We start from the raw sequence: 14,940 nt of genomic DNA on the forward strand, positions 1-14,940 counted from the left end.
ATCTGATAACACGAAGATAAATTTCTTTGGAGTACGAGAGAAACACACATCATCCCATGACAAATGGAATGATATATACCCTTGGGACAAGAAGAAAAATACATAAAGCCTTCATGCAACTTAATATCCTCTTTCCTCCCTATTTTGACTACATAATCACTTAGCTCCCATGCATTTCAATTCAAGATTATATTCTTAAGGGCAATGAAAAAACAGAGGATATTTTGATGCATTTCAAAAGAGGTGAACATTTTTGGGGTCGAGAGAGAATGTCTTGTTTACCTTCAGTAGATGTTCTTTCAACCAAGCTGAGAAGAAACTTCTCTATTTCATGAAATATTTTTGAAGGGTGCGCTGATATCATATCAAAAGGAAAATTAAAGAAATGCAAATTGAGACAAAAAAAACAGAAACTACTAAGAGTGGTGTAGAGAGTGAAAACTGATATCATATCTTTTGCATTTTAATGGAAAAGGAATATTTAAAATTTAACAACTCATACTAATCAATATCCCATGTATGAAAACGACATGTCTGACTTTGATTTTTTGGAGCAACTTATACCACAAGAATGAATGTTTCAACATTTATTTCATGAAGTCTTCACACAATAAGGATATCTAGTCCATTGTAGTAATTTCTATTATCCCCCTTTCCCTTTTGGTCCTTTTTCATGACCCACCCCCCGCCTTCTCAGCCCTTTTTTTTCTTACCCATATTTTTCCCATTTAAATTCTCAATGGAGAAGAAAAAAAATCATGTAATGCCCTTTTGCAGGTTCATTCAAGAAAAAAAATCACATTAAATTTCCTGAACGAACCTCGCATGGCTTTTATGTCTTTCTGGTATGGCCATATTCACATTTCCCTTACATTACAATGTGTGAAATCTGTCCGTCAAGCAATATGGTTTTTCTTATATTCCAGGGGAGAGAATAGTTCTGCTCCATTTCTCTACAGAGGATGGTTTGGCAGAGATTGATCCATTCTGCTATTTACATTCTTAAAGGTAAAATCGTCAGCCCTATTGCAAAAGGGCCTTAGCCGTTTTTTGACATACTTTAAGGTTCTTTACTTTCTTAAATTGTAAAGTTTGTGTCTATTTCTTCGTTTGTGAATTCAATCTCAATATATGATTTTTAATGACTATATTTTACACAATACTATATGAAATATTTTGATAAAAATTCTGAATATTTGATTTTTTATGCAAAAAACGTAATAGAGACTTTTTGGCATAGTTAAAATGACGTGTATTTCCGCCAAAAGGGCCATACCTGAAGCAAACTTCTGCCAAAAGAGATGTAACTGAAGCGTATTTACAGTTATGAAAAGAGAAATGCCTCATGCCAAAAGGGCCATTACATAGTGTGTGCATAATTTTTTGGTATAAAGAAATATGTAGCAAACGAGATGAATATCATTGTGACAAAAGGCCAGTTGTAATGTATCAATGTATTGTGGCTGATGATGATACTATATGGCACAATGCCGCCCTGTTTAAGATCCTTTCGTAAATAACTCAAAATCCCCCATATTTGGGTTTAGGTTCTTTTGGCATGAAGCCGACAAAATATTCATTTTACCATAACTAATTTCAAAAGAGATATTTGAGTATACTTGCAATTCATTGATTGAAATCATAGTGTCTACACTCTAAAAACAAGTGAAAAATTGTGAAAAGTGGTAAATCAGCCCATAAAGATCAGAGGAGTGGCAGCACTGAATATATTAAGGCATTAAAGAGCTACTAAAATCAATAGATTTGCACATAATACTATGATCTCTTGTGATCCTATAAGAACTAGCATACATATTGAGTCAAAGCAGACAAAAATCTATGTTCCATGTTTGACATTTAAAATGAAAAAAAAGTAGATTACCCTGAAGAAGGAAGCATATTGATGATAAGATTGCCCACAAGATGCAACTAAAGTCCTACTTTGAAGCATAAGATGGCTGTAAGAGAGGTCTTTGATGTGTTTGGAGGAATCTTATCTGGCAAGATAGCATCTCAAAGGTTTTGGGGACATTTCAATTATCCGCAAGCAAAGAATTAAACTAGAAGCATATTAAGGGAATCTGCACTTTGAGCGTTTCTGGTAGTTAAGCGGTCTGAGATCAGATTCAACATAAATAACATTGAGGGGAGAAGGAATTCCTTTCCTAAAAACAGGAAAGTGTCTTAGTTACAGGATATGCAACTACTTTGAAGAAGATGGAACATACAGTTATTTCAATTTGTTTGTTGAATCATTAGTAATACTTGCATTACTACCATCCATTTTCATAAAAGAACTTCTTTCCCTTGTTGTTAGACAGCTTTCTACAAGATGATAAAATATTTAAGAAATATTTAATTGTACATTGAATCTGCAAGTGTAAGGGAAAATAAGGTTTAATCAGAAGTACAAGTGAAATCCCAGGTATACAGTAGTGTTTGAATGAAGTTTGTTCCAAGATTAACAGAGAATAAAAACAGGCTAGGATTGATATTCTTGAACTATTCATTTTGTATGTGAATGTGATCTATACATTTTGTCAATGATAGATAGATAGATATTACTGTCAGGTTTCAAATTATTGTTCAGATTTCATATCAGAAGGAAGATGCAATGTGACAGTGACAATACTTTAAATACAAAATGCACTGTCAGCTTACAGGAATAAATTATATCAATCAACATCAATTTAAGGCAACAAATATCCCATATTATGAAAATTGTGAATTTCATTCACTCATTATTTTGTCATGACAAGGTAGTCCTAGCATGTACATGTATGTCATGCATATGAATAACATGTGCCACATGTATATGAAACTGAAGTCATTATACCCAAGTTTCCCATTTTTTCTGTTTAGAATCAGAATCTGTGTAAAATCAACTAAAAGGGTCAATGGTCTTTGTTAATAATCTAAGTCTAAATGGACTAATAATGGAATATGAATAGTAGAAGGCATCAATGCTACATTACATGATATTAATTGACCTCCTTTGACAAGATATAAGAGTCAGTAGGTCATTTATTCTGTCTGGTATGATGTAGATTCACATTAACATATAAAGACTCATCTTGCTTGGAAACACTATCATTTTAAACTAAATATTAAAAGTTTTTGTAGGCCAAATCATATTTTACCCAAGGATACACTCAAGTGTAACTTTTTTCTGTTTAGAATCAGAATCTGTGTAAAGTCAGATAAAAAGGATCAACGACCTTATGCCCTTCACAAATTAAGCCTTCACAAATAAAATCTTGCCTGGAAACACTATCATTTTAAAACATATATTAATGACACTTTTATTTTGAACAAAACAATATACCTTCAATGGTGAGGTGTTTATTGGACTAATCCTAGTCCACAGGACATAAATAAAATCCTTCTTACTTTTTCCTGCAATTTAATTTGCCCTTTAGGGGTTACATGACTGCATCCGTATCATACTGGACAGAATAAATGACCTAATAACCTCCTGACTTCCACATCTTGTCAAAGGAGGTCAATTCATATCAGGGCTATTTCACATTAAGTGTACACTTCTGAAAAAATGGATTATCCCCCTTTTTAGCTGATTTGTAGCATTCAATTTATTGTACTTGCGATTTGGTTTGATGCACCTGATCTATTCCAATCTACAGTTGCAATTTCATGATGGTTCGAGTACTTTTTCTGTTAATTTTCAGCATTTTTTGTGCATTTTTAACAGAAAATGGAGTCTCATTCAACATTTTCAAAAAAGTTCATTGATATCTTGGATAAATTTGAAGAGAGATGTGTTAAATATTAATGTTATGGAAAAGTACAACTAGTTATCAATATAATAAACTTTATTTGATCGAATTTGACCCATAATTGAGAAACTTATGAATATTCTTGTAAAATGTGTCTTCTCTGTTAAACAAAAAAGATATGTCCTCTCCAGAACATATATGTCACCAGCAGTGAATTAAATTGATAAATGAGTGCAAAAACTCTGCTAATTCAATCTTCAGAATGCATGTAAGTCAAGACATATGTCAAATCTTTGACTCTAATTTGCTGGATACTTTTTATCTCTTGGCTATTTTGATGTATCAATTCTCTGTTAAAAGTGCGTCCTCTCCAGAACGTTAAACTTTTTCATTTTTTGAAGCACTAAGGAATCTGATACCCATTATTGTGGTGTAGAAATAATAGTATACTTCAGTTCAACATTATGAGATTGAATTTTCCCTCTTAATTCATATAGATGGTGAGTAATTCACACTTATGCAAAGTTAAATGGAATGTCCTCTCCAGTACAAAGGTACTTCATTTTTTAACAATGTGCAGAAATAATAATTTTAACAAGAAAAGCCCTTCTTTTATGTAAGAAAATAATGATCTGTTGTTGGTCACAGAGATATAATTCATAAAATATCATTTTATTTATGAGAATTCCATTCTCAATTGAATTATATTTTACATTATCAATATAATTGGGCAATATAGGAGGATCAGACGAAAAAATTCTCACACCATGTTTGGATATTCAAGAAAATTTAATGTGATAGTATTTGTAATTGTGTAAATGACAAAATCTGCTGATCCTGGCACTTATATACTACCCTTACAAGCAGCAAACTGTATGGTTTCATGTTGTTCTGGAGAGGACATTTATTTTAACACAATGGTTGCATTTACTCTTGGGTCACTTGTACACATATCTAGAGCTAACTACTGATTTATTTTTATTTTAAAGTTGTAGGGTGGCTAAATGGCATTATGGTTCTTACTACAGGGCAATTCCATGTTGCTCAAATTACACATTGTAGGCACCCTAGAATATATTGTAATTGCCACATTTTTTACCATGGAGTTTGACAATCTCTTCTGTACAAGGTGTGTGATTTCTTAATACACCTTGGGATATTATTATAATTTGATTCAACAAGTCTATCAGAAAATTTTGAAATTATGCAAACTTTTGGTACTAATAAGAGCATGACTTTATAAAAATAAAAAAAAGCCTCATACACTGTACAGTATGTACATACCAAGCAGTGGGTAATGGGTGTGTGATTTCTGACAGAGGTTCACAAGTGTACATGTAGAAGCTCAAAATTTTAGAAACATAATGATTGACAATTTTACCAAAATTAGTTTTACTCATGTTACACATTACATAATCATTGTCATGCTCCTGACCATGAAACTTTAACAGCTTGAAGCTGAATATTTAGATACATGATTATTCAATATTTGGGGCATAAAACTGTTTCTTACATGTATAACCTACATGTATTTTATATGGTTAATCGTCAACATTCAAGTAAAATATTCTAGTTATAGTACATTTTATTAAGTGAAGTGGTGCAGAGTGAAAAATATTGTCCTTCTATTCTCTTTAAAAATTAAATCACGTGCAAGTTTATGTGGTTCACTCAGGAGACTCTTATATTTTAACCGTAGTTAGTCCTTTAAGATTTTTATCATTGTTAAATTTTTTTACAACTAGCAAAATGAGTATTCAAAATATATCTATAGACTCAACTGTGCAATCTTATCCAACCAAACACGTGAATCAAGCAAACCTATCTGATGATACTTGTACATTATAACTACATGTTCTTGAAGAACAGAATAATCTTGTAAAAGATAATTAAATTACTCTGACCAAAACATTTTCTCTATTGCATTTCTTGATGAAAGAAAATATACCCCAATAAAAAAAATGTGAAAACAGAAAGTGCTACCCTTTGTCCTCTACCAAACTAAAATCAAATGCAGATGTACATGTATATTGGTTGGTATCCATTTGTAATTCTCACCCAGGTTAATCATTTAATTTATATTTCTACTTGAAAGCAATGTACATGTACATGTACATATAGTACCAAAATGGTAGAAATTATTGGTAGTAAGCATTTGGCCATATGCAATAATCAGATCGACTTGTATAACGAAAGATACAGTTTCATTCATCATTATTGATGAAAAGTCTGAGAAAGGTGTGATCAGAAGACCTGAAATGGCTGTGATTTTTGGTTAAATCAGGTTTATCTTACTTGATCTTCAAGCTTTTCTTGCGGAAGAAAATTTTATCTCTAGGATTTGGTCACTATCAATGCACTCGTTCTGTGACTATGACTTGGTAGTCACCCATATTTCCTACTGCAATTACTTCTCCTGGGTAAAGGACCCCTTCATTCTCAACAGCATACAATGTAGCACTAGCCAGTCTCACCGAAATGGACAGTATCATGGCTCATGGTTGATAGTGATGTGGGCATGCTACTTTCATCAAGAGGAGCATCTTCCAGAAGCTGGTATGCAGCCACACTCCCCATGCGCCTTGAAAAGATTCTATTTGATAGGCTTTGATTTCTGAAAAAATTATTGCAGAATAAAGCTTCTGTTTCTGTGATCGCTTTGATTCATTAGTGAAACACTGAAATTCATCATACCTGATGCAGCAGCAACAGGAGTGGAAGACATTGAACCATTCGTGACAATTGCCTTTTGTGTTTTACCTGCATTCAGACATCATGCTTTATAAAACCCTGATCCCTTAAAACTGGACCTTTTCCCTGCTAGGTCGCAAGAAATTTTACTTCAGATTGATCTGTTGTCTGGCTTTAAGAACTGGTATTGCTTCAGCAAATATACTGGTTTTTAAACAGCATTGCTAGTCCATCAGACTGCCAACACTTTGTTCTTTGCGTGATTCAAGTTGTCACATACAATCAGGAGTCAAGTTTTCCTGCAGACCACTTTGCCACTGTCTTTGGTTCCAGTGTGCACTTTGAATATCATCTTGGCAACACATGTATAGTTTTTTGACAAATCCACAGGCACAAACTATGTGGGAGTTTACTACTTAGTAGTAGCCTAGTAGTTTATATCGCATAAATTTTAGCACTGTCGAAAGGAGACCTCTTTGCAGATTTAGCTTCTTTTTTTTTTCTCTCTACAGTGCAACACTTTTCAGGGTTTCTTCTTAAAGTTGGTTACAATAATTAAGTTCCTTCAGCTAAAAAACCAAAGACGGGGGTATTTAGTCACTCTCTGCATTAACATACTGCCATTTATCTGTTCTATATGAACTCGAATCGATAGCAATAATAATAATCATAATAATTATAATAATGTTATTAATAATACTAATAGTAATGGTAATAATAACAAAAACAACAATAATAAAAAATTTTGATAATAATAATAAAACACTACTACAACTACTACTAATATCATAGTAATAATGGTAAATAATACAAAAAATGTTTCATTAATCATGTTAAACATAGTCAAAGCAGGTGCTAAATGTGCACTTATGTGATGTTATTTTTCATGAAGACCCGATGATAACTATGAAAAATGAAAGGCCTATGCCAGTATTATTAAAGGTATGCCTACATGTATTTTAATAATTAATAGTATATGTACTTTGTTAAACATTGTCCTCTGATACTACAGGACACCTGTGTAAGTTTTCATTTTGGCAAATGGGCTGCATTTTTAGTGTTTTAAGCATTCATCATTTACTACTGCACCAGCAGTTAAATATACAAGGAACGTTGGTTTGGATAATATATGCTGATGTTTTAGTTAAAATTCCTACACCTGTAAATAGAACTTTTATTGTTGTATGTAGGGTATATATGTTTACTGTGCATTTCTCTTAAGCAAAGAATGTCAAATGATTAAGTTCCAAGCAAGAAAGTTGCATTCAAATAAACTGTTAAACAAAATGTCCTCTCCAGAATTTATCAATGAGTAACACTTCGAGGGCTCACACTACAAAAATCTAAATAACATTAATAATGAACACACCAAGAAACTTCAGAGGTATCACTTTAATGATAAAATACTGATTATTTGATATGTCAGTGTGTGTTATTAAAAACTTAAACAAATTAGGGCCATATTTTCTGACATGTTATATTTAAGTTGCATTTATGGTGAAAACTTTGTAGTTTATATTATTCCCAAATGTGTCATTTTGCTCTGTAACATTGCAGTAACATTTGGCATGTTATATAAAGTATAATTGATGCACAGTTATTCACATATTAACTCACATTCTTGGAGTTCATACATGTAGGGAATATTGTTGAACAATTGTCCTCTCCAGTATACTGAGATAAATGAAGGTTTGGAAGCTCATGTTTGATTAGGTCTCTCACTTATTTGACCATTATACCCCTAAATAAATAGTTTAGACCTAAATAAAACAGTGTAATTCAAATTTGAAGCTATATCAAAAGAAAAAAATGGATTCCATGATGTTATTACATAAATTTTACCCCTTTGTATCCCATTTCGCCATACCGCACACTAATTTCATGGCAAAATACAGAATGCCTGAAGGTGAAATGAGTATATTGACATTTGATAAGCAATACAGATGCCTACAAATGAACGCAAAACCATTTGTATAATAGTTACAGGGTTATAAGGTTGATGTGTTTCTTGTTAAACAAAATGTCCTCTCCAGACGCCTATTTTTCTTACCGTATTTCAGTGAACTTTTTAAACATGTAAAAATGGACTTGACGCTCTGTAATTTTAGATATTAAAGGTATATATCATTAAGTTTCAGAATCTGTGAAGTTTTTCACCCAACAACAACTTTCATTTTTGACCCCCAGTGAGACTAAAAGTGTACACTTAGTGTGAAATGACCCATCATGTAATGCAGCATTGATGTCTTCTACAATTCATATTCAATTATTAGTCCATTTAGACCAAGATTGGTAACAATTAACACATTCACACTTCTCTACATACAAATTAAATTCATCGGGTGTATATGGAAAAAGACTATGCATGTTATGATTTACATAATGCATCCTAGGGCAGACGGTGCTACATGCATCCAATTATGATTTGTTATCATCTGCCCACCAGGGGCTTCTGTCAAAAGGCCTAGATTGGTTGGGATTAATGGGGTATCAATAACACCCAGTAAAGAGAACAGCTTAGGATGGGACAAGCTTTCTAATCAAGCATATCTGAAGGAGAAGATTGGGGAGAAGGGGAGGGGGAGGAGATGGAGAGGAAAGGGAAGGTCATCACATGATGTTCATATCTACATCTGATTGCATCTGATACCAACCCATAGTACCACCCCCCCCCCCCACTCCCTTAAAGGAGACAATTAGAGAAAGGAGAGGTAGAAGGGGAGGGGAAGAAGAGAGGAGTGAGATGGGGCGATGGGAGCGGAAATGGAGGGATGGGGAGGGGATCACAGGATGTTCATATCTATATCTGATTGTAACTGCTGCATAGCCCCCCCCCCCCCCTTCCCCAACTGTTTGACCTTAGTGCATCAGCTTTTGGGGCACTTTTCAATATGACTTGCAACAGAAGGATGGAAGTTGCCATTTTAGAATATCTCATATGGTAGTATATACCTATAACCAAATATAAGAGCTTAATCACACCCCCCCCCATAACGGCATCATATTTTACACAAAATAATCATGTAAAAGATTTGCGAGAACAAATAATGAGGAAGGGTGAATAACAAAATGTCTAATTAGGATTACTTAGCCCCAGTTACACCAACTCTTACTTTTAAACTAAGCATTTTAAGGACTAAAGTTTTTTTCAGTAGAATATGTGATAGGAGGCTTAATTAGTGGGAGATTGATCATTACATGTAGCTCTTATGAAATCTCTTTCAAGAATAACAAGATGAATGTAAGGCCCAAATTCACAAAGGTGGTTTTTAAAACCATCGGTTGAACACATGGTGTATTTCCTGTATGAATTATGCTTATTTACTGCATATATTAAAAAAACGTCCAATGCTGGTGCACGCTTTTGTCACAGTGCGCCAAATTGACGCCTGTCGCCGTGGCTATTTACGCTATTTTATTCATGAGTCCACTGTTTTGAATTAATGAGTCTACTCTTCAAACAGTGGACTCATGAATAAAATAGCGTACTTAACCATGGCAACAGGCGTCAATTTGGTGCACTGTGACAAAAGCGTGCATCAGCATTGGACAATTTTTAATATACGCGGTAAATAAACGTAATTTATACAGGAAATCTGCATAAATGATGGGTGCAACCGATGGTTTTATAAACCACTTTTGAGAATTTGGACCTAAACGTCTGAAGTTCAAACCATTAATTATTCATTATATCTGGTTCAAACACAACCACATGGAGATAAAAGGGAAGATAAATACAAGTGAGAGTTTCACATCTTCATCTGATAGGATAATAAAATATTAAAAAATGTCATAGAACCTCTATCTTTTAAAGAAAACATGTTTTCCTCTCTGACATACATGTAGGTATCCAGTCTGAAAGCAAAGGTAGAAAGATATATAGAGGAAAACATCTGCATGCCTACATTTCTTTGAAATAATATCTCCAGGCACTTTATTGTGACCATCCGTCAATGGTGAAAATTGCCCTTTTCTATTCCGTCAAAAAGGGACTGTCCCTATCAAAGTTAGTCATGCATGCTCTTTGTTATATTTGGAAACTAAATGCAGGGAACTTTATAGGAAACATTCCTTGAGAGAAATGCTTGATATAGAATGGGAAAATTAAAATTATGAATCTAGAAATGCATGAATTAGCTTTGGTACAATATATGATAAAATGCCTGAATCTCTGACTTTACAAATTGTGACCTCTGCTCACAGGTGCAAGCTTCTGGTTTTATTCTGACCAAAGGGGTCATCTTCCTATCCACATAGGTACAGGTAGACTTCTTAATCAATATTCAAATAATCAATATAGTCTTCTGTTTCTAACTATTAGGATGTTGTAATGACAATGGATGAAATTTTTAAACTGTAACTGCAGAAATAAATGTTCATACATCTGTAGTTATATACTGCTTGGAATTACAGCAATAGATTGGCATAAGAATATAAATGTACAGGTTTAAACCAGGGAATACACCTAATCCCTCATAACTTGGGTATTATTACACATGGTCCCGAGAGACAGCAGTTGGAATCTCTGACTGCACAAATTGTGACCTTGCCAGACAGGTGGGAATTCTGCAGAGGGTAATACAAAGTGGTCATACTGATACTTAGGATATCTAAGTATAACAGAAGGTGATAATAATATGTCGGCCTTATGTGAGGAAGACAAATAACATGCCATTACCAAGGCAATACATTACTAACGCATTAAAATAATGTGTCTTGCATGTCTTAATTCCAAGACCAATATGATCGATGTGTGCGCCATATTTCATGCGCATTCAGCAGAAACTGAGGAAGTGGTTCAAGCTGCAAGATTTGCAACAGACTGACTGACTGGTCAAAAATTCAGCCTCATAACCATAATTCCTGCATACAACCTTTTTTTGGCAGGCAATGATGGAAGATGGTCTAATCTTGTCACAGGATTGTTTCATATATTCAAGTTGAAAAATAAAAACCCTTAAATGTCAAATCCACCCCAAAAAAAGTTGAATTGGATAGAAAGGGAGAAAAAAATCATGCATAATGATACAAATTTAAAAAAAAAGTGAAAATCAATAGGCAATAGGATATTCATATACTCTAAAATATATAAATACTGAAAAGAAGAAAGGGGACAGATGACAAATTGATTTCCCAATTTTAATTATAATGTCAATGAAGTTGACCTTCAAAGGGATGAGTGGATTTCCATCTAAATTTATTGTATTTGTAGATGCACACGTCTAATTGCTTTTACCTGCAAAGAAGAGGGAGTGACTTTTATTGAAAATTTTGGCAAAGAATTGAAATGAAAATATGTTATATTGTTCACAAAATAGATTTACAAGGAAGATGGGAGTTCATCAATCTTTATTCAGAAAACCGAAGATATGAAGATTGAAGAGAATCTAGTTGGGGTACTGTATATTACCTTCCACAATAAACTGGTTTGAAAATTCCACAGGGGATTTCTAGGAACTGGCATTCATAATGCAAAAAATTGTGATAAGATTTACTTTCTGAAATCTGAAAATTTTCCATGGATACATAATACATTGAAAGACTTGTAAGCTCTTGTTGGTGACAGGGTCCCCACACCTTTTCAATATACAGTATGTAGGCTAGGCCTATACAAAAATGTAAAAATGACAATCTGCTGAGCCCCCTCACCTCCCCCCAACCCTCCCTCAGTATCAAAATCATTCAACATCCCCTGAGTGATATGTGCTAGACATAAAGATGAATTTAACACAGTGACACTTGAAGAATGACATTTAGACAAAAACCTAATAAATGATTCCATAAATTGCCATAAAATATTCATATTTCAGATAAATTTCCAGAAGAAAAACACATATCCGACGGCATAATGTCTTGGTTAAATTGATATTGCAAAGGCTCATTGAATTCAACAATTGATATTGAAGAAAAAAGAGGAAGTAGGCTGGCAATCCATCATTCTGCTTTAAAAAGAGAAAATAAATTTTATCCTACCTTGGTTTAAAGCCACCAGAGTCCTGTCAGCTAGCACTCTACAAAATCCACACCAAGAAGAATGAAAGAAGACTACACTACTATAAACTGTCCTGTTTAGCAAAGCACCAGAAAGCACATGTACCAGACGCTACGGTCCCACAAAACATTAGCAGCCGTCCGTATGGCAACACAAAGAATGCACTCCCTGGGACTCGCTATGTTGATATCTACCGCAGATGATGATGGTTGAAGAAAAACTCGGGATGCTCTATCAGACCGGTGGATGTCTGCCGTGGTGGTCGGTCGTTATGAGCATGAGTGTGTGTGTGTGTGTACTTGTCCGTGAATCTTCATTAAGGAAGCCCAATATGGGTACACCGTGTGCAGGGGGTGTGAGTGTGTGTGCACATTTGTTTGCCCTTGTCCTGTAATGTATGTATGTGGCATAACGAGGGTGATGGTGTGTGTGTGTGTGTGTGCGCGCACTCATTTACATCCTGACGTGTGTGCTCTTCAATTTGTGCTTCTATTAATATCACATACTCCTGTAATGCAGCCACAAAGGACAAAGTCCCATTTCAAGAATAGCGAATTAAAAAGACAACTCAACATCATAATCGCATCACTCCGTCTGCTATGCAAATATGTGTCCTGTATAAAATAATACCCCAATGCGGAGAAATTGATATGATTTCATGGTCATACCAATGGGACTGTAATGCCCATATTGAATCCATTATTATGATTACTGCCTTAACCTTTTAGTCGTGCTTCAGGGCACTTTGTTCTTTTGCCCAAGAGCAATTTTGGCGAGTAAACTAGCTTCAATTATTGCTTCAAAGACTATAGCTATAAACCTGTTGTTGATGCTGCCCAGTTGAACATGTCAAGATTTTAATCAGAGATCCATATTGGCTCTGGATGATGTTTTTATTGCTTTAAGAATTAAGATCTCCAAGATCTTATTTCATAGATTTCAGTAAGCAAGTGGGGTCACCTTAAATGATAGATAGATAGAGTAGTAGCAGTAGTAGTAGTAGTAGTAGTAGTAGTGGTAGTAGTAGTAGTAGTAGTAGTAGTAGTAGTAGTGGTAGTAGTGGTAGTAGTGGTAGTAGTAGTAGTGGTAGTGGTAGTAGTGGTAGTAGTGGTAGTAGTGGTAGTAGTGGTAGTAGTGGTAGTGGTAGTAGTAGTAGTAGTAGTAGTAGTAGTAGTAGTAGTAGTAGTAGTAGTAGTAGTAGTAGTAGTAGTAGTAGTAGTAGTAGTAGAAGTAGTTGTAGTTGTAAGTAATAGTTGTAAGTAGTAGTTGTAAGTAGTAGTAGTAGTAGTAGCAGCAGCAGCAGCAGCAGTAGTAGAAGTAGTAGTAGTAGTAGTAGAAGTAGTAGCAGCAGAATTAGATTAAGAAATACAAAACATTAAAAAAGATATAAAAATGAAATATCACTCCTTGCTAAATTACTCCCTAAATTTGGAACCAAGATTGCATCTAAAATAAAGGCAAGAGAACCAGATACATGGACCCATTACCCACCTGGGTAATGAACAGCAAATGAAAATCGATGATATAATAAAGGACGTTTGTGCTCAGACAGTGATATGATTCTTAAACCCCAGATCATAACATATCTTTACGTATATAAAACCCCTTTACCTTTCAGTTGTGGTTTTCTGAAGTGATTCTCCAGGTAACATGTGAAGAAGGGTTAAGTGTAAACCCTCTACAACTGCTTTTATGCAGTGCTTCTGAAGACCAAGTTCACTCAACTGACTAGATAGTCTGCTGATCTAGACTTTATTTTACCTTTGAAGGATATTCCATAATAGGGACTCTACTATCCCTTATCTCTTTGTGAACCCTTTTAAATATCAATTCAAGAGACTGAAAGAAAAAAAAACTTTTTTTCTCTGAAAATTTCAAAAAAGAAAGAGTAAACACATACTGCCTAACTTTATTTCTCAAAAATATATTTTTACATACAAAATTAGTTTTCTTTATGAACTGTGTATAACGCAACCCACAACTGCTAGATCATTTCAAGGATGAAATAGCTAGCCAACCCTAAAATAATGGGAATTTACTTTAAAGATCTAATGGAAATAATGATTAAATACAATACTAATAAAAATAAAAGCAATAATGCAAATGTGGAAGCGTTAAGAATACTCAGTATTAGGATTAGAGCAAGAACGAGATCAATACAAACAAATTTGAATAGTCTAATTTTTCTTAGTCGTGTGGAGCAGAAGCGAGTCTGAATTGGTGGTTGTAGTCAATCTCTTTGGGGAACAAGAATATATTCAAACAAGGAGAAAGTATGTCTATTTTCTAGATAACCTGCCTAAGTTCCTTTTTTAGTTTGAAAGTGCCGTGATGGACCACCCTGCTGCGAGGGGATTAGCGGTGCCGCGCATGGGGCAAAGCGTTCGCGAGAGCCAGATCTCCATCCGTAGTAGCTCCATGGTCCTACAGTCTTGAAATTGTTCTATGTATCAATCTCAGGCAGAGTTAAGGTTCAGGCGATAGATGATAAAAGAAAAGAACATGACAGCTGCACAATCTCAC

This window comes from Lytechinus pictus, chromosome 2, assembly GCF_037042905.1.
Source record: "Lytechinus pictus isolate F3 Inbred chromosome 2, Lp3.0, whole genome shotgun sequence".
NCBI lineage: Eukaryota > Metazoa > Echinodermata > Echinoidea > Temnopleuroida > Toxopneustidae > Lytechinus > Lytechinus pictus.